We start from the raw sequence: 22,338 nt of genomic DNA on the forward strand, positions 1-22,338 counted from the left end.
CAGAGTAGCGAAAATGAGAGAGGAATTGTGGGGCAATTTTCTGTAAACTTGCAAAACGGAAATTGGAGCTACTCTCCTAAATATACTCAACAGAAAAACGAATCCTATGCCCAAAAATCGTGCCATCCCATGATCCGGTTCTTCAGGCCTCTGGAACACACACGCACACCGCGCACTCCACGCAACTCTCGCAAACTGCATTGCGTCTGTTATTTCTGTTTATTTGATCCGAAGAAGATGGCGTCCTCCTGGCATCTCGCTCCGCTCCATGCGCCCATCACGACCGAGCCAAACTTCTGAAGCAAGCCAGGACTAACGTCAACAATCGGCACAGGCGCACGGCCGGGAAAAACCTACGTGCAAGATTCCGGTGGCTCAGACAAGGACAAGCGCGCTCTTCGTCGGCATGGCGTTCTCGACCTGGGTGTTCGATTTCGCCGCAGCCGCCCTCCCCGCGCCAGCGCCGTCACCACCACCAACGGCGAAAAGTTGAGAGACCATCCAGCTACGTCATCGCATACGCAGCGCATGCAGATACGCACGCTTTGAGCGCTGGTCGAAGGTGTTTGGGGACTTGGGCGATGCGTGCGTCTCTTCTCCCATGGCACCAGGCGCCAGCGTTGTTGCAGCAGCAGCCGCCTTATCCCCTCCGGCGCCACGCCACCGTCACCTTATCAGAAGGCCTTATCAGAAGCGAAAATAACAAAAAAAAAAAAGAGAGTGTGTTGGCAGATGTGGGTTGTTTCAACTGATCCGGTGCTGATGGGCCGCGCCGTCGGCGCGCTGGTCGCCTCCGCGTCCGCCTCGCCGGCGCCGCTGCACGCGCTCGTGGCCTCCATCCGCAGCCCGTGGACGAGCTCCACGCGCGCGGCGAGTACAGCGCCTCTCGGTGTCCGCCCACCGCCGCCGCTGCCATCAGCGCCGCTCCCTCGTGTTCCTGATCCACTCCGGCGCCACGCCACCGCGCACGGTCGGATTCGCCTTATCAGAAAATAACAAATAAAAAGAAAGTTGGCAGGTGTGGGACGCCGTTTGACCGGCCCTAGCAAGCAGCATATAAAGTATGCTAGGCACCCAAGTACAGGCACCCCGGTTGGAGAGATATTGCCTACCTCGATATCCCCAAACGGCCGAAACCTGCCAAACTCCCGCCCCCCGCAGCTGGGGTTACAAAGCCCGCACCACCGAGCTCGGCGGGAGGAGCGCTCGCGCCTCCTCTTTTATGCGGGCCTCAACCAACATAATTTTCCCATATGGTACTAAAATCTTGGTTTCGCACGTGAGCACTGCCTGTACATGCTGACTACGTTCAGCTATCCGCTAATGCACACGCGCGCGGTGATTTTGCATGGTGTACGTGCGCGCTGTTCGTGATCATCGTTTGGTCGATCTTGTCTCGCAGACTTCGTGATACATTATCAGCCGTGATTCAACTAACAACGGGTGCGTAAGAACCTTAGTTACATTTTATATTTTGGAAACACGGCGAGATCGGCCACCGTTCGCCACTGGCGAACCCAAATATGGCCGCCGGCCATCGATGCCACCCTTGTCCAGGTCGCAGGGACCTCTTCTGAGAAGAATCAAAACTCTAGGCACTAATTTATAAAAGTTTGCTCACATAGAGAACAGTCACAGGACTGCGGGTTGATTTCTAGAAATCTCAAGAGCCTTTCTGCATATTAGCAGGTCACTGACCAGTGGACCCATTTGTTTAAATTCTGGATAAATACCAAGAAAATATCTAAAGCATTATTTGCTGAACTGAAAATTATACAAACTTTAGAAATGCATAAAATGTTCATCCTAGCTCCATTTTAGATGAACAAAGTTCCAGTAAACTCATAAAATTTATTCTCTTTTATTTTGTAGATTCAAAAGATACACTTACAGTACAAGAAAAAATCTCTAAAATTTTGTGTAAAGAATAATTAACATACAGCATAATCTAACTACAGAACTAAAATGAATCAAACTAAAACTTGTTAGCTTCACATGAGTTTGAACTTTATTTTGGTGAACTCAGATGTGGATCAAATAATATACAAAATATATCCACCTTTAGATAGATGTAAATGGTTATAATTTTCGACTGGAGAGCATCTCGAAGTCCTAAAGGGGGTGACCGTACACAAGGACGTTTCTTGGGAGGTGCAGCGTGGGGAGAAAGTCAGGCTCGTCAGCGTCAACAGCGCCGGCAAGACGACCCATCTCCGCATCGCCGCGGGGCTGGAGGACCCCGACACCGGCAATGTCGTCAAGGCCAAGAAAAACGTGAGGATCGCCTCTCTCAGCCAGGAGTTCGAGGTCTGCGCGTTGCTCACCATCAGAGAGGAGTTCCTCGCCGCATTCGAGGAGGAGATGGAGGTGAGGTCTCGCCTGGAGAAGGTGCAGGCCGCGCTGGAGGGTGCCACCGAGGACATGGACCTGGGGAGGCTCCTCGACGAGCTCGACCTGCTACAGCGGCGGTTGCAGGATGTCGAGGTCAAGATCCAGAAGCTCATGCCCAAGCTCGGGTTCGCCCCCCAGGACACCGACCGCCTCGTCGCCTCCAGCGGTGGCAGATGAGGATGTCGCTCGGCAAGATTCTTCTTTAGGTACACTGGTACAGATAAAAAAGAAAATTGAGCTTTACATGTATCAATCAATTGATGCAACAGGATAGAGGTATAATTTAGTTATGTGTAATTGTGATGGAGAGGGAGTAAGGAATGATATATTATTATTGCCAATTGATGATGAATTGTGGTTTTTAGTTTCTGTGTGCATTTACAATGCTGTAACTGATTGTACGCAGGATCCTGATTTGGTGCTGCTCGATGAGCTGATCAATCATGTCGATTTGGATACGATTGTGTGGCTGGAGAGCCACCTCAAGACGCAGGAAGTGCCAATGGTCTTTCTCATGACGGCTTTCCTGGATCAGTTTGTGTACCAAGATAGTGGAAACTGTATTCGGCATGTCCAAAACACACAAGGCAAACTATTCAGAATACGTTTTGGCGAAGGCAATTTGGGTGGAGACTCAGTATGCCACATGGGAGAAGCAGCAGGAGGAGATTGAGCAGACAAAGGAACTGATAAACAGACTTGGGGCTGGAATTAACGCAGGGCGTGTGTGGAGCGAGCAGAAGGTAACCACTACAATTGCATGATTGCTGCATGCTTCAGATCAATGCAGTTGATCTCTGTATTTCAGCCATCTGTCATTACTTACTAATTGCTAAATGGAAAAGGTTAATGATTTTTGCTGCCAATACTGCTTATTCAGTTGTACGTTATATAGTTATTATTAATTTCTATTGCCTTCAGGTGGTGTTCTTCTAATACTTGCTTTATTCCCTCTGCCAGATAATGAAGAATCATGATGCTCTGTTGTGATCAAAAGCCCATAGCCCACTACTATTGTCGACGTTTGATGTCGCGATTCAGGTATTTGTATAGTATGGGGATCATTGGTACTAGGATATATGCGAGACTGAGGTAAAAGAGACAGAGACGAGGATTTTTATATAGGTTCGGGCTCCTGAATTGTCAGGTAATAACCCTACATCCTGTTGGCCGAAGCCGGTCGTTGCTCTTATTCATCATAATCACACCAGTATAATATTTGAGGTAGCCTATCTAACTGTTGTCGACATGACGGTCTGAAGGCCTGACTCGTAGTCGACAACAGGGTAGTCTTCCTCCTTGAGTTCGTACCCGGCGAAATCAGAGACAGCGCTAGATCCCTACGGCCGGCCTTTGTAGGTACCGGATAGGGCCGATCCAGGCATATCTCTGATGTCGATATCTGTCGGCTTGTCTTGACGTATGTAGGCTTATATGTTGATCTTGTGTCTTGATCTATTGTTCCGTGTTTTCTATGGTGGGTGTGTGTTGATCGTGTCCCCTCTCCTCCTAGGAGGCCTTGTATTTATACCCATAGGTGTCCCCTTATCCAAGTAGAACTAGGGAAACCAATATAGATACAATCCGAGTAGTCCTCGTCGTTTCCATGTAGAACTCTGGTTGTCTTTCCTTATCCGGAACTCCTCCTATATCTGCAGGTTGTTTCTGTATAAGACATGGTATGTGGTGGGTCCTGCCGAGATTTAGTCAACTACTATTAGGTATGTGGTATCTATAACCCTGACAACTATGTTTTACTACTTTCATAAATAATTGAGGTATTTGCTATATATTTTTTTAGAGTTTATGTTATTAAAACAAAAATTGTACTATTTAGTTCTATATATTTGATAAGTACATGCTTCTGAAATTAAAGTTTGGATGTGATCGTCCAAATAACTAGATACTGCATATTTCTTTACTTTTTCTTTTTTTTTTTTCGGGGACTGGATACTGCATCTTGATTGATCCTTTCTTGGATGGCCAATGGAGCCTCAGTTGCAATGAATATAACATCAGAGGATAAATATAACTGGCATTCCTTTGATTGCTCGGATAATTTGTTTTTCCTTTTGCTAAATGGCAGTGTGAATTTGTATTTGTAGGGAGACTGTTTGTTTACTTGCTTTGACACATGTTGGTATTTTTCGGCTTGTTGGATGGCCTTCAGTTTATGGTAATCACATCCTATGTTTTGACAGCAGAGCAGTGCACAAAAGTAGTGGCAAAGGTCCATGCATAGGTACACATGTTCTCCCCTTCTTCTTCATGTATCCATCGTCATGAACAGAGTAATAACAGGCTATGGTATTTTTTAAAGACTTCCATCAGTGTGTAGGTAAAATGCTCAGCAATAGGTTAAATGTTTAGAAATTAGAACCTCGGCAAACGGCAGTAAGCCTGCAGACCACTGCCACGACTAATGGCTGGCAGCAGCCTCGGGTGACGGCGATGATTGGCCGGAGACCTGATGAGTAAGTTTGTCCAAATCCAAGAGTTTAAGCTGATTTCAGGTGAACCCTGATGTGATTTCAATTCTGAACTGTTTTGCTAATTGTCTTGTGCAGTCAAGGTTCCTACAATCCTGCAAGTATTATATGCTCACAGCCCTGTTTATTTAGTAGGAATAAGGCTGTGTTTGGTAGTATGCTTTTCCAACTCTCCCCTCTCGTTTTCCGCACGCATGTTTTTTAAACTGCTAAACGGTATTTTTTTAAAAAAGGTTTATATACGAAAGTTTCTTAAAAAAACATATTGATTTATTTTTTTAAAAAATAGCTAATACTTAATTAATCACGCGCTAATGAACCATTCCGTTTTTCGTGCAGGGGAGATGGATTCCCAACACCCACCTCCCAACAAAGCCTAAGTTCACCGGAGGTCCCTCAACTTAATAGCGAGATTTTTTGAGCTCCCTTAACCACAAAACCAGAAATGTGTACCCCCTAAACTCACTTAAACCATTCACAAAAGGTCCCATGGCAGTATTATTGCCTAGTTTTGCTGACATGGCATCCTAATCAGAAAAAAAAATACGTGAGACCCACATGTAAGTGAAAAAAATGTGGAATCAACCATATAGTCAGCAATCTTCTTCTCTTTTCCTTTTTTTTCCCCTCTTCTCTTTCTGTTTTAGAGGGGGAGTGGCAGTGGCGCGTGTCTGCAGAGCGTCGGTGGCAGGAGGCGGTGGAAAACGGCGGGCGAGCGCGGCCACTAAGGGCGGGCGGCGGCGCGTGGCCGGAGCAGGTGCAGGGTTGGCGTTAGCGCGCGGCCAGTGTCGCGGTCCGACGACGCGATGACACGCCTCGTCTGCTCCGCCGCCGCGGGACCTGCATCCATGGCATGGCAAGCAACAACAAAATTAGACAATTTCCGAAGCCCATGACGTATCGAAGCGCGAAGCAGCCAAAATATAGAGAAAACCAGATCCAAAAAATGAAAAAAAGAAAGAAAGAAAGAAAGAGAGAAAGAAAGAAAGAGAGAAAGAAAGCCCCGGATCAGAGCACGTACCCATGGGCGAGGGCGGAGCAGCAAGCGGCTGTGAGGCGCCGCCTCTTTCCCCCTCTCAACCGGCCTCATTTTCCCCCACTCCGCCCGGCCTCCTCTCCCCCTCTCCGGCCGGGCGCGGGGAGAAGGGTGGTCACCCGCGGGTGGCGTGGACAGGGGCAACTTGCAGCGCAACGGTGATGAGGAATACAGCCGTCGCCGTGAAGCCGCACGCGCGGGGGTCGGCAGCTGACAGTGGGTGAGAGCGACGGTGGTGGCAGCGGGGGTCGGCTGCTCCGCTCGCAGCCCGCCGCCGCTCCGCCCGCCACTCACCGACCGCTGCCGGGCTCACTTGCTGCCAGCCTCTAAGGCCCACTGGCTCTACGCCTTCGCCCGCATCCCGCGCTCGGCCATCACCACCCTCCGCCGGCAAAGAGAGAAGAGAGAAAAGAGAAGAGAAGGAGAAGAAAAGAGGAGAAAAAAATGTGCAGCTGACATGTAGGCCCCATGTAATTTTTTATATTTTTTTGGTGATTAGGATGCCACATCAGCAAAACCGAGAAAAATACTGCCATGGGACATTATGTGAACGGTTTGAGTGAGTTTAGGGGTACGCATTTCTGATTTTGTGGTTAAGGGACCTCAAAAAATCTCTCGTTAAGTTGAGGGACCTCCGGTAAACTTATTCTTATTTAGTATGATCTTGTATTCTTGTGGATGCTCAAGCCTCACTGGTGGAGAAACCCTTTGTAGTCCCGGTTCGTAACCCCCCTTTAGTCCCGGTTTCTAAACCGGGACTACCAATCCGGGACTAAAGATCGCTATCTTTAGTCCCGGGTAAAATAACCGAGACTAAAGATCGATCTTTAGTCCCGGTTGGTAACACCAACCGGGACTAAAGATCGAGCTGACCTTTTTTTTTTTTGCATGGCCCGGTTGCTGCATGGTTTATATATATATATATATATATATATATATATATATATATATATATATATATATATATATATATATATATATATATATATAAACCATGCATATATATATATATATATATAAACCATGCATATATATGTTTCAATACATATATATGCATATATATATTATATTATATTTATATATGTTTCAATACATATGTACATGCATAATATATATGTATTTATATATATATATATATATGTTATACAAATGCATATATATATATATATATATGACCAAAATATATTTACATTATAGAAAATGTGTACACATGCATATAGAAACATATGTAGTCATGTATTAATTACAATCCATTATATGTCCTAGCTAGCTACGATTTCGACGTAGTAGCTAGATCAGAAGCTAAGGACCTATGAATTGTGTTTCCGTCATAGTAGAATTCACCCTTGGGATCAAGGATTTGTTCGTTGATGAATCCCATGAGTTGTTCTTGAACTGCCACGATAAATTCCTTGTGTGTGGTCAGGTTATCCCTCATGCGAATAAACTATATGAATGTATGAAATTGATTAGTAATTAAACAAGAAATCGATACGTAATGAAATTTTGAATTTATTTATACGTACATCGAGCTCTCTTGTGGTGATGATTTGGTCTGCAAGGCAGTGGCAATACTCGCACACGTAATAGCCGCACAAGTTAGTTCCCTGCTTTTGCTTTGCGCACTACAAATAAATGACAAACGACAAGAGATCTAATTAATATACACTTGTATGTATTTGAATCGGAGAAATATAAATGTAGAGCATGTGTATTCACAGGAAATTTGAACTTCCGCCTAAGTCTTTCTCTCCATTTGCCGCGGACCAAATGACGGAACCGATACCAAACCCTACATGGAGTTTAAAGCTATGATTCATAGTAGCAATTAACATAACAAGATTTTCTTAATTAACAGAGGAACTTATGACAGTACTTGTCTATAAGTTCAAAAACCTTGTCAAACGTAGACTCTTTTTTATCCATTGAGTCATATACGTTGACGGTGCAGGCCGACAGGTCGAAGAGTAAAAGCACCTAGTGGAATCTGCAATGTGCATGGGATGCATTACATATGAAACACTTAGCAAGTTCGTACGGGAATGAAATTTGGTATAGGAAGACAGTAAAATTAAACTAACTCTGTGTTGTACGGCAACAGTATGAACGTCTTGTAATGCTGCGCCTTCAGGAGATGGACGAGATTGTCCTCTGTGGCTTGCGGATATTGGTTGAGCATTGCGACGTTTACTTTCCGAGGGTCGATGAATCCAGTATCGAAAACCCCCCGCCGTCGGGCCCTTTGAATCTCCATTCTACAACGATAAAAGGGAGTATATTATTTTCTATAGTCTACTTATATACAAGGACCTAATTAATTAAAGGAGACGTAGTAAGAAATCTAACTGAACGATATACTTACAAAATCCAGCAACTCATAATAGAGACGTCGAGGGCGTCCAGCTGGTATAGTTTGTAGATTCCCTTGAAGTTGATCCAGAGAATGTCATCTCCTTGCAAGAAGTCCGTGTCCCTGATCCTCGCTCCGATCATCACTCTACCGGTGGCGCTCATCTCTATGTACAACTGATGGAACTTGTACATTTGTGTGGGTAGGGACTGCAGCAGCTCAGGCTTGACAAGCGGTTTACCGAGTTCGTACATGTATTTCACTTCCGCCTTTTCGATTGGTGCGACTCCTAGCAATTGATCCGTAGTTAGACTGGTATCAGTAATAAATTCTTCTATCGTCATTTCTTTACCGGTCACCAACGGCTCGATCTCCTGGTTTGGTTGCTCTCCAAGCTGAGGGACTGGTTTGGACTTTCCAGAAGATGCTTTCTTCAGCGTTCGCTCATAGTCCAATAGCTTAATGGCCTCCTTGGCAGGTGCAGACATACCCCTGAAGAAGTTCATGACACTCGGGTCTATAGGAATCTTCTTTTCTGGCCTTCGAGGCTTGAATTGTCTCTTGACTTCTGATGCCACGTAAGCGTCAAGCTCCTCTTGCGTGCAATCGTACCCCGGGTCCTTGTTCTTGGCGGCGTCAACTTTCGCCTTCTTCGTTGCCCTTGTGTGGGCAGGCGGTGGAGCTTGGGGGGCCCTTGACTTTGAAGGTGTCGGAAGAGAAGCTTGCGGAGGAGTCGGCGTAGGAGCCCGAGGAGGAGTCGGTGTAGGAGCCTGAGGAGGAGTCGGTGCAGGAGCCTGAGGAGGAGACGGTGCAGGATCCTGAGGAGGAGATGGTGCACGAGACGCCGCTTGTCGCCTAGGGAGGATGATGTACCGCCTACGCCATAGAATAATGGCATGGCTTGTGTCTCGTAGATGCGTCTCGCCGTCTCCTCCAGGGTAATCCAGCTCGAGGTCCTCGTACGCGCCTTCGACCAACTCAACTTCGACCTTGGAGTATCCTGCTGGAATCGGCCTGCAGTAGTAAGTACCTGAAGGGTCCGTTGGGATGGCCATGCCCGACGCCACCTTCATGTGGTGAGAGGTTATTTATTAGTAATCAACATATATAAGCAGCAACTAGCTGAATGGCCAAATCTAAAATATATAAACTATGAGCTTACCTTTATTGATAAGTTCTTGAAAGGAATATGCAGCTCACATGGTGTCCGCTGAGTGATGTCATCAACGGGGCAGGTGGATTCGTCCTGGGTTTGCATGGCGTCCATGCTCTGTGATCCTACTTGCCCCGTTGAGGTGCAACTGCTACGGTTTCCTGAAGGGCTCACCATTGCAGGAGGAATGGTCGGCTGGGATCATGGGACCGATGTGCGGCCATGCGTTCATCAACCTTCCTTGCCACCTCCTCTTGCATGCTGCGCTCGTAGCTCGATACCCTGAACTCTAGATCTGCAATCTTCACCTCGGTATCTCTCTTGCGCCTCATCCGACTCCTGTACGTGTGGATGTCCTCCTTGAACCCAATCTTCCAAGGAATCACCTATTTCCCTCGTGTTCGTCCTGGATGCTCTGGAGTCTGCAGGGCGAGTGACAGTTCGTCCCTCTCTCTGTCCGGTCGGAACGTGCCCTGAGAAGAGGCTTCCACTGCGTCTGTTAGTCGACACGCAGCCTCTCGTATCTGATCGCCGAAGACCAGTGAGCCATCAGCTGGGTTGAGCGTTCCACCGTGAGCATAGTACCAGAACTTCGATCATTCCAGCCAATTAGCGGTGGCCAGTTCGATACCCCTCTCAAGCAAGCTAGCCTCCATCTCCTCCCACTTCGGCATCGTGACACTATAGCCGCCTGACCCCAAGTGGTGATGGTACTTCTTCTTGGCGGCATTTTCTTTGTTTCTTTCCATCATCGCCTGCCCTTGTTCACCAGTCTTATATGCAACGAACTCGTCCCAGTGATCCCTTAGCTTTCGGAATGTGTCGAAGTTCGGTGTCTGGCCCTTCAGGATATATTTCTGGTACAGATCTCCCTTGAAGCTCTAAAATTATTCTGCCATTTTCTTTAGAGTCCACCTTTTCACTTTGTCCTCTGTACCAGCGGGAAGGGTGAATGTCTCGAGCATTGTGGTCCACAGCATCTCTTTCTCCGAATCTGGGACAAAGCTCTCATGATCTCCGCGTGCCCTTGTTCTTCGCTAGTACACCGTACTGACAGGCACGTTATCCCGCACAACCCAACCGCTGTGACGTACATAGTTCTTGGCGGCTTCTGCCGGGGCACTAGGTCGCCCATCTTCTTCCACTTCCGTTATGATGTGCCGACCCTCAAGCTTCTTCGCGGCTCCTCGTTACCCGCGTGCCCTCTTCTGTCCAACGGAGGGTTGACTTCCACTAGCCTCCTCCTCCTGGTTCCCCTCCACATCCCTTTCCACGTGCCCCTCCTAGTTCCCCTCCGCATCCCTCTCCACGTTCCCTTCCTCGTTCAAATACTGGTTTGGATCCTCGTTCCCCTCTTCTTCGTTCCAGTACTGGCTGCTTCCCTCCGCGATTGTATCGTACAATATCTGTTCCTCATCGCGATCAGCCATCTATTCATACAGGAAACATCTGCTAAGTCATGAGACATTTATGTTTTAAAAATCTTATATTAAAACTCAAATAATCTTATATGCTAAGACTAAATGAACAGTCATGTATGCTAAGTGTAATTGTCGTATATTAGAACCCTACACAATCTTAGAAGCTAAGTCTAATTACAAATCTAATAATCTTATACTAAAACTCAAATAGTAATGATATATGCTAAGTCTAAGTGACGTATATTATAGGACCCTAGCTAGTCAATAATTATATACTAAGTCTAATTACAAATATAATAATCTTATATTAAAACTCAAATAATCTTATATGCTAAGACTAAAATAGTCATGTATGCTAAGTGTAACTGTCGTATATTAGAACCCTACACAATCTTACATGCTAAGTCTAATTACAAATCTAATAATCTTATACTAAAACTCAAATAGTGATGATATATGCTAAGTCTAGGTGACGTATATTATAGGACCCTAGCTAGTCAATAATTATATACTAAGTCTAATTACAAATATAATAATCTTATATTAAAACTCAAATAATCTTATATGCTAAGACTAAAATAGTCATGTATGCTAAGTGTAACTGTCGTATATTAGAAACCTACACAATCTTACATGCTAAGTCTAATTACAAATCTAATAATCTTATACTAAAACTCAAATAGTGATGATATATGCTAAGTCTAGGTGACGTATATTATAGGACCCTAGCTAGTCAATAATTATATACTAAGTCTAATTACAAATATAATAATCTTATATTAAAACTCCAATAATCTTATACTAAAACTCAAATAGTCATGTATTCTAAGTGTAACTGTCGTATATTAGAACACTACACAATCTTATATGCTAATTAAGTCTAATTACAAATCTAATAATCTTAATTGCATTACAAATATAACAATCATATATATATATATATAATTACGTCACTTGCCTGCGCGAATTCCTTCGAGGGCTAGCTCTACCACTCCGACTTGAGGAACGACTCCGACAACGTCTTTTCTGCAAGATACAAAAAGATGTATTAGCATAAACGCAAAGTAACATATATTGCATTTGACGTTCACGTTTCGTTCACGATATCATTCACGTACGCGTTCTCGTTAAGGTCACGTTTCATTCACCTACGTTTGTTCGTTCACGTTCATTCACCTGCCTATAATTGCATTTCGCGTTCACGTTCGTTCGCTCGTTCACGTTCTCGGTGTGGCAGGAGCGGGACGGTGGTGTGGTGGCAGCGGAGCGGCGGTGGGGCGGTGCGGCGGCAGCGTGGCGCCGCGCGCGGCATCAGGCCGGTGCGTGGCGCGGCAGCGTGGCGCCGCGCGCGGCATCGGCGTGGCGCGGCGGCGGCGTGCAGCGCGGTGCCGTCGTGGCGCTACGCCCGGTGGCGGCGTTTCGCGGCGGCGGCGTTGCGTGGTGGCGGCGTGGTGCGCCGCCGGTGGCGCGTGGCGCGGCGCCGGTGCCGTGCCACGGCGGCGTCGCGGCGTCTCGTGGCGCGGCGTCGTGTCGTAATGAGGTCGGCGTCGGTGTCTGAAACTCGGCGGCCGGCGGCAACCGAGAGTAAAGATATCTTTACTCCCGGTTGTTCTCATCAACCGGGACTAAAGATCTTTTTCCGCTATTTCCAAATTCTTTTTAAACCCGGTTAGGGTTAAGAACCGGGACTACTGATAAGCGCACTGAATATTATTTTCCGTTACATATGTGTTTCTAAAATAGAAGATAATGCATTATAATTATTTAAAGTACAAAGATTAATGACAATTACTTCGAAAAATTATTGTTGTCTGTAATAAATTAAGGGGATAAAACGTAATAAGCAAATATATGATTTAAAATTAATAAAAATTCTAATAATCATATATACTTAGCATATGAATGATATTATTAAATTGGTAAAAACTCTAATTAACATATGTATATACATACGGCATGATTTAAAATTAATAAAAATTGTAAACATCATATATACTTAGCATAGGAATTATATTAAATTAATTGTTAAAAACTCTAATTAACATATGTAAATGCCACATGCATGATTTAAAAATTTTAAAAATTCGAATAGTCATATATAATTAGCATATGAATGATAGTAAATTAAATTGTGAAAAACTCTAATTAACATATGTAAATGCCACATGCATGATTTGAAACTTTTAAAAATTCTCTAGTCAATTATAATTAGCATATGAATGATAGTAAATTAAATGTTAAAAACTCTAATTAACATATGAAATTGCCACCTGCGTGATTTAAAACAATTAAAAATTTGTAAGTATCGCGTATAACTAGCATATACATGATTTAAACTTGTTAAAACCTCTAATAATCGTGCGTAATTAACATATGCCATACATCAATTGATTTATATGGATAATCAATACATCCAAAATAGTTTACATCGTGTACAAAATAATTACGGCAATACATCGGGGGTGACGGTTGACCGCACGTACTTTCTCCTCAATATTGTTCCCTCCTTGTGATCGCTACGTGAGTAAGGGGTGTCTTCATTTGATAGGAGGATGCTAGGGTCAATCGTCACCGTGAAAGGGGGTTGCCCATCCAACTGATCGTAATCCTCGTCAGTCTTGTCCTCAACTTCGACGATTTTTCTTTTGCCTGGGAGAACCACGTGACGCTTAGGCTCGTGAGGCCCTCTACCCTTATTTCCTTTGCTAGACATGTCCTTCACGAAAAAGACTTGCGTTACATCATTGGCAAGGACAAAAGGTTCGTCCAAGTATCCAACCTTGTTAAGGTCAACCGTTGTCATCCCACTGTCATCAATCATTACGCCTCCACCAGTCAACCTAATCCATTGGCACCGGAACAGAGGGACCTTGAGAGGACCATAGTCAAGTTCCCATATGTCCTCGATGGCACCATAATACGTGCCAGTTGTTCCATCGTGTCCCATGGCATCGACACGAACAGCGCTGTTTTGGTTCGTGCTCTTCATGTCTTGGGCTCTCGTGTAGAATGTGTACCCATTGATCTCGTATCCCTGGAATGTCGCGATCGACCAAGACGGTTCCCTCGCCAGGAAGGCAAGTTGTTGGACGATCTACTCGTTACCCATGAGATGTTGTCGTATCCACGCGGGGAAAGTATCAATGTGATGCCATGTAATCCATGCATCGGACTTACCGATGTTCCTGGCGCGAACTAGAGCCAAGTGCTCCTCGATGTAAGGAGCTACAAATGAAGATTGTTGCAGAACCGTGAAATGGGCTTTACGGAATAAATTGTTGTCTACCGTCATTATTGCTTTCCTTCCAAGAGTTCCCTTTCCCCGTAGTCTCCCTTCATGGCGTGATTTAGGTACCCCGATTGGGCGAAGATCTTCGATAAATTCTACGCAAAATTCGATGACCTCCTCTGTTCCATAACCCTTGGCGATGCTTGCCTCTGGACGAGCACGGTTACGAACATACTTCTTCAGAACGCCCATGTACCTCTCGAAAGGAAACATGTTGTGTAGGTACACAGGCCCGAGAATACTGATCTCTTTCACAAGGTGACAAAGCAGATGCGTCATTATATTGAAAAATGAAGGTGGAAATATCAACTCAAAACTGACGAGACATTGCACCACATCATTCTGAAGGGCTTCTAATCTATCCGGATCGATGACCTTCTGTGAAATTGCGTTCATGAATGCACATAGCTTTGTTATTGTTGCCCAGACATTGTTTGGAAGGATACCCCTTATTACAACTGGTAGCAGTTGTGTCATCAACACGTGACAGTCATGAGACTTTAGGTTTGTGAACTTCTTCTCCTTCGTGCTTATTATTCGCTTGATATTCGTGGAGTATCTAGACGGTACCTTTATGCTCTCCAAGCATTCAAACATACTTTCCTTCTCTGCCTTGCTAAGAGTGTAGCTGGCTGGACTCAAGTAATGGCTTCCTTTCTCCTTTGGTTCCGGGTGAAGGTTGCTGCGTTGTTCCATATGCTTCAGATCATTACGTGCTTCTAGTGTATCTTTCGACTTTCCGTATACACCTAGGAAGCCAAGAAGGTTTACGCAAAGGTTCTTAGTGAGGTGCATCACGTCGATTGCGTGGCGTACGTCCAAGAATTCCCAATAGGGTAACTCCCAAAATATAGAGTTCTTTTTCCACATTGCCGCGTGACCATCTTCGCTCTCTATAGGCTGGCTTCCAGGCCCCTTTCCGAACACTACTTTAAGATCTTTAACCATAACAAACACTGTTTTCCCGCTGCGATGTTTAGGATTCGTACGGTGATCAACCTTATGTTCGAAGTGCTTGCCTTTCTTCCGTACCGGGTGGTTTGCTACAAGGAATCGACGATGACCCATGTATACAACCTTCCTATAGTGCTTAAGATACGTACTTTCTGTTTCATCCATACAGTGAGTGCAAGCCTTGTACCCCTTGTTGGACTGTTCGGATAGGTTGCTAAGTGCAGGCCAATCGTTGATGGTTATGAACAGCAGCGCTCGTATGTTAAACTCCTCCTGTTTGTCCTCGTCCCACACGGGGACACCTTCCTTCTTCCACAACAGCTTAAGATCTTCGACCAGTGGTCTTAGGTACACATCGATGTCGTTACCAGGTTGCTTGGGGCCTTGAATAATAATCGGCATCATTATGTACTTCCTCTTCATGCATAGCTAGGGGGGAGGTTGTAGATACACATCGTAACGGGCCAAGTCCTATGGCCGCTGCTCATCTCTCCAAAAGGATTCATGCCATCCGTACTCAAACCAAACCGTATGTTTCGTGCGTCCTTTCCAAATTCTTTAAATTTTCTGTCGATGTTTCGCCACTGCGAACCATCGGCGGGGTGTCTCAGCATCCCGTCCTGTTGACGCTCTTCAGCGTGCCATCGCATCATTCTAGCATTCCCCTTGTTCCTGAACAAACGCCTTAGCCGTGGTATTATAGGGAAATACCACATCACCTTAGCAGGAATTCTCTTCTTTGTTAGCTGCCCGTCAACTTCTCCTGGATCGTCTCGTCTAATCTTGTATCGTAGTGCTTCGCAAACAGGGCATGCTTCTAGGTTCTCATACACCTCACCGCGATATAGGATACAATCATTCGGACATGCGTGAATCTTCTGAACTTCCAGTCCTAGCGGGCAGACTATCTTCTTAGCCTCGTACGTTGTCTCGGGCAATTTGTTTCCCTCCGGAAGAATGTTCTTGACGAGTTTCAATAAATCGCCAAATGCCTTGTCACTAACCCCTTTTTTGCCTTCCATTGCAAGAACTCCAGAGTGGTATCCAACTTTTTGTGCCCCTGCTCGCAACCTAGGTACAACGAAGTTCTGTGGTCCTCTAACATCTTGTCCAATTTATGGGCCCCCTTTTCACTTTCGCAGTCCTCCTTGGCGTCCTGCAACATCTAACCAAGATCATCCGCAACGTCGTTACCATCAGCATCCCTTTCCTCCTCGCCCGTTTGATTTCCTTCAAATCCAACGTACTGAGCAAAGTCCGGAATATTGTCGTCTTCCGCTTCATCTTCTTCCATTTCAACACCTTGTTCTCCGTGGGATGTCCAACAGTTATAGCTTGGCATGAACCCCGACTCAAACAAGTGGAAATGAATAGTCCTAGATGCATAATACTCCTTCTGATTCTTACACTTATTGCATGGACAACAAATAAAACCCCTTTGCCTGTTAGCTTCGGCCACTCTCAAAAAATAGTGCACGCCGTCAATAAACTCTTTGGACCACCGGTCAATGTACATCCATTGCCGATCCATCTACATGAGTCAAAAAAAATCGTACAAAAATAATTATTCTTATAATAATGACAATCATACAATAATTATAAGATAATTACAAACTGTTTCAATAGTCATACAATAATGACATATCTTTATTCATACAAAAATCATAAAATATTACACCAAATAATTCTTATTTACTATTTCTAAAGTTTTAAACTAATTTTAATGTGTTTTACTTCTTTTAATTTTCATTTTAGTTTGTTTTCTATTATTCAAGATTAACTTTCACTATAGTTTTCCTTCTCAACTATTTTATAAAACCTTCTTTAGCAAATCAACTAAATTTCTATATATTATTTATTCCCCACACAAATTTTCTCCCTCATCAACTTACAACTAAATTTTGAAGACAAAAAAGTGTGCAAAACATAGCTGCAAATGTAATATGACAAAAAAAACATTGGAGGATGAAGTTGCAAACCTTTTAGGCACCTTCGATTTGTATGTAATCACCAAAATAAATTCACTTGAAATTTTGGCATGACCTCTCCTCTTTTTTGAAGAAATTTTGAAGCTTGCTCGGGCAGCTGAAGGAGGAAGAAGACATATATAGGGGTGGGACTTTAGTCCCGGTTGGTGTTACCAACCGGGGCTAAAGATCCACGAGATCTATAGTCCCGGTTGGTATTACCAACCGGGACTAAAGTTACAATCTTTAGTCCCGGTTGGTAACACCAACCGGGACTAAAGATCCCGGGGGGCCTAACAGACCCTGACAGCATTTGAACCGGGACTAAAGATGATCTTTAGTCCCGGTTAAAAAGGGTAACAGGCATATTTGATCTTTAGTCCCGGTTGGTGAAAAAAGGGTAACAGGCATATTTGATCTTTAGTCCCGGTTGGTAACACACCAACCGGGACTAAAGATCATCTTTAGCCCCGGTTTTTATTGTATCCGGGACTACTGTGGAATTCGGCCGACCGACGAAAGATGGTTTCTCCACCAGTGCCTTTATCTTTCTAAATTGGATCAGATTGAATTATTCTAGGAATTTGAAGATAAATGGACTGTTTCATGGAATATGATGGATAAATTGTAGATATATGATGGCACACAATAGGTTCAAGTTTTATTCTATTTGATAATTTAAAATTTTGCTTGCTCAGATGTATGCAAATGTAGATACCGAGTTTGCAGTATAAAGGAATCTGACGTCGTACTTTGATCCCGTTATAATGGTTTAGTCACCAAGGAAATGGGGCGCACTCCATGACTGAGACACACATGGATTTGTAGATTTCTGCATGGCTTTTGGTTGCTGTCAAGTTAAAAACTGATCTACTACCCTTAGATATGCATAATAGCATTTTTTGCAGTACTCCTGACATTTTCTGCTTTACCCATGTGACAAATACATAATTGGTCTACTAAACATTCACCGGTGGAGAACCCATTTTTACTCCCGGTTTTCCAACCGGGAGTAGCAATTCGGGACTAAAGATGAACATCTTTAGTCCTGGTTAAAATAACCGGGACTAGAGATGGATCTTTAGTCACGGTTGTTAACACCAACCGAGACTAAAGAGAGGGATCTTTAGTCCCGGTTGCTGTTACCAACCGGGAGTAAAGAGATAATAGTGGCAGTAATAGAAGGTCCTTTTTTTTCCTTTTTATTTTCTCCCGAATCAAGTGGCATAGAAATCCCCAAATCGAAACCCAAATCCCCAAATCAAAGTAACATCCCAAATTCACATCACCAAATCCACATCACAAATCTTAAAGTTACTTGTACACACAAATCAAATGCATCACAGATCCATACAATGAATCACAAATTTATACATCTCAGTGAATCATAAATTATAAAAAAACAAAAAACAAAAACAAAGCCGTTGCCGCCGCTCGCCACGGCCGCTGCCTACAGCCCCGCCGGATGGGAAAGGGAGGTGGGGGAGGAGGAGGAAGGGGAGGAGGGGGAGGAGAGGAGGAAGGGGTGAAGGTGGCGGAGAGGGGATGAGGAAGAGAGGATAGATCTGATATGTAGGAGAGGAGAGGGGGAGAGATTCGATCTGTGTGAGTTGCGATTGTGGAGGAGAGGATAAGTGAAAGGGATTATATACTACGCGTTCAATTTTAGTTCCGGTTCTTTTTGGACTAAAGATTTTACCAACACCAACCGGGACTAAAGATTCTCGGCCCCTCACATACATCTGACAGGGGATGAACCGGGACTAAAGATGATATTAGTCCCGGTTGGTGTTGGTAACACCAACGGGACTAAAGATCATAGAATGGCGGTAGGGTTTTCAACCGGGACTAAAGATCATTTTCAGTCCCGGTTCTTTTTGGAACTGGGACTATTGTGGTCATGGGTCAACCCAGCAAAGATCATTTCTCCACCAGTGATTGATGGTTATTTGTGGTTTATGATGTTTCTTTAATTGATTTATTGAAGTGGCTATCAATCCCCTTAAGGTACTTTTGCTGCACGATTGTAATTCCTCTGTTTATAAGCCTTTATAGGTTTCATTATCAAAAGATATATTATTAGCAGAATATTTACTAGGTTGTGGATAACTTTCCTTTAGGTCAGAGATGTTGGAAGCTATTGAATAAGCTGACATAGTATTCTATAAGTCATTAATTCGATTGAAATCTTGCCTTCTTTTTTTCTTGCGCCAATCTCAACGTGATGCGTGGACTAATTAACAATTTTTTTTTTTGTTACCGACTCAGCTTGTCGTGAAGAAAACACTATCTGGATACCCCTTTATTTTTATGACTATTGGATATCAGATTTCACTGCAAATCAAATGAAGTTCACTGGGGCTTCAGGTGCTCGAGAACTTGTTAAACAAGGCCACTTACATGTTTTCCGATGAAGAGCTTAGTCAATGGTCAAATATGCTACTCCCTCCGTCCCGGAATATAAGGATTTTTAGGATTGAATATGGGTATTAAAAAAGTTTATATAATTAAATGAGAGTGTTGTGATCGGTTGAGAAGTGGAGGTAGGTGAGAAAATTAAATGGTGGAGAGTTATGATCAGTTGAGAAGAGAATGTGGTGAAGAAGTTGTTATAATTTTTGATAAACTTTGAGGTTAGAAGTTGTTATATTTTAGGATAAAGGGAGTAATATTTTTAGATGTATGTATCACCCTTAGTTTACCCTTAAACTCAGTAGCCTTGTATGTGGTCTACTTTCTGAAAATACTTCTATTGCATGATAGATGGGCTTGAAATGTATCTGTAGTATATTTACTCAACTTTTGTTGCAAGTGACCTGAATAAAACATGGATAGTTCTATTTAGCACACTTCATGGTGCAATAATACCTGTGGTGAGCATTTATTAATTTGCACTACTAAATGTCGCTGTAGCATTAGCATGGGCAAGTTACTAGTTTCTTTAGTTATAAAATTTGACGATAAATGTATAAGCTAGTTTTTAGTTGTAAAATAGGAAAAAGTATGAATTACCCCCCCCCCCCGAACTATCGCGGTCATCCGAATTACCCCCGTGAACCACAAAACCGGACATTCTTTACCCTCAACTATGCAAACCGGACGAATTACCCCCTCGACCCAATCCGCGGTGGTTTTGGTCTACGTGGCGTACACCTGGCAATCCAGTCAGCGTTTTTTAATTAAAAAATTGTGGGACCCGCATGTCATACTCTTCTTCCTCTCTCTCTATTCTCTTTCTCTCACACTCTTTTCTCTCTCGCGCAGCGCACACGGCGAGGACAAGCGCGGGGAAGGGCGGTCGGCGAGGACGGCGCAGTCATCAGTGCTCAGGACGTCGGCACGGAGGCGGAGGCGGAGGAGGAGCGTAGCGGCGGAGCTAGCTAGGTGGAGGACTCCGACTCCAGCGACTTGTTGATGTGAATGGCGAGGTGAGGATGGCAACGCGCGGGGACGGAGCCAGTTATGGGTGGCAGAGGGGGCCCGAGGACGACGGCGGCCGGCGACGGAGGCGGAGGCTAACCGGGCGCGCGGGGATGCACGGTGGGCGGCGGGCTCCTCCTCCTCGTCGTAGGCGCGCGGGGATGCGAAGTGGGCGGCGGGCTCTTCCACGGCGGTGGCGTGCAGGGACACGCGGTGGGACACCGCCGCCACTGCGGCACCTCCTCTTAGCCGTCGCACCGCACCCCGTCCCACCTCCCCGTGCCAGGATCAGCGACGGAGACTGGTAGATGCGGTTCCACCCGAGGACGTAGGCGTGGATGGTGACCGGGAATCCCGCTCCACCAGCCCCTTCCACTCGCCAATCCCGCTCCACCACCCCAGATCCAAACACGAGCTCGGTGATGCCTGGAAGGAGGAGACAAGCGGCGGCAAGCTCAGCGCGGCGGCATCGTAGCTCAGTGAGAGGGGTAATGCCGCAGGTGGCTTGGGTGACGGTGGTAGGCAAACGAGCTCAGGAAACATCGGAGCTCGGGGAGGGAACAACGGTGCGGCGTGGCTGGCCAGCGGCATCGGGGGATAGAGGATGGTGAGAAGAGGAGAACAGGCTGGCAGCCTCGCTCCCTGTCCGTCGCACGCTCTCCTCGTCCACCGGCGATGCGCTGCTGCCGGCGCAGCGAACCGGGCCCAAGGACGGGAGGAAGAGCGTGCCGCGCCGCCTCGCCTCCTCCGCCGCCGCGCTCGCCTCACCTCACCGCCGCACCCTCGCTTCGCATCACCTCGCCCCGCCTCCACGCTCCTCCCCCGCCTCCGCATCACCCGCCACCGCCGCCGATCCGTGAGAGAGAGAGAGACGAAGAGTGAGACAGAGTGAGAGAGAGAAGAGAGGAAGAGTGAGAGACTGCAACGTGTACACCACATAGACCAAAACCACCGTAGATTGGGTCCCACATTTTTTTATAGATAGAATGCTGACTGGACTGCCACGTAGACCAAAACCACCGCGGATTGGGTCGAGGAGGGTAATTCGTCCGGTTTACATAGTTGGGGGTGAAGAATGTCCCGCGGATTGGGTCGAGGGGGGTAATTCGTTCGGTTTGCATAGTTGGGGGTGAAGAATGTCCGGTTTTGTGGTTCAGGGGGGTAATTCGGACGATCGCAATAGTTCGAGGGAGGGGGTAATTCATACTTTTCCCTATAAAATATAGCTAGTCCCATTTAGAAAAGAAAAGGAGTTAGCAATATAGTGCCCTTTTTCCTATAAAATATAGCTAGTCCCATTTAGAAAAGAAAAGGAGTTAGCAATATAGTGCCCTTTTTCCTATAAAATATAGCTAGCTAGTCCCAAATATAGTGCCCTTTTTTCCTATAAAATATAGCTAGCTAGTCCCATTTAGAATTTAGAAAAGAAAAGGAGTTGGCAAATATAGTGCCATGGCTACTCTTCGTGGGTTCGGAGAGAGATACCTTAGATCCCTGCCAACACCCGCCCCATGCAGTGCCATGGCTTCTATCGTGGGTTAGGAGAGAGATATCTTCTATATCCTCGATCCCCCAAACCCTGCCAACTCCTGCCCCCCGCAGCTGAGGTGACAAGCTCACGCCACCGAGCTCAGCGGGAGCATAATGACCGCGTCCACTTTTATACAGGTCTAAGACTACGTAGATTTCCCGTGTGGTACCAAATTTCTCCTGTGCGTAAGACTTGGGTTGCGTGTCTTATATGGGCTTAAACACAGGCTTGGCCTGCACCACCCAGGCGGTGTCGTGCCGTGCTTGGGCTGGGCCCTGCTTGGCACGGCCCATTTGCCCAGCTATACACCATACGCACGTACAGTTCCCCGGGCGAC

General features: G+C 45.4%; 1 pseudogene; it reads left to right on the forward strand.

Moving 5' to 3' along the window:
- Positions 1 to 732: 732 nt before the first annotated feature.
- Positions 733 to 2,597, forward strand: LOC127773486 (ABC transporter F family member 5-like; annotated as a pseudogene).
- Positions 2,598 to 22,338: the final 19,741 nt, after the last annotated feature.

Source organism: Oryza glaberrima, chromosome 5 (genome assembly GCF_000147395.1).
Source record: "Oryza glaberrima chromosome 5, OglaRS2, whole genome shotgun sequence".
NCBI classification, from domain to species: Eukaryota; Viridiplantae; Streptophyta; class Magnoliopsida; order Poales; family Poaceae; genus Oryza; species Oryza glaberrima.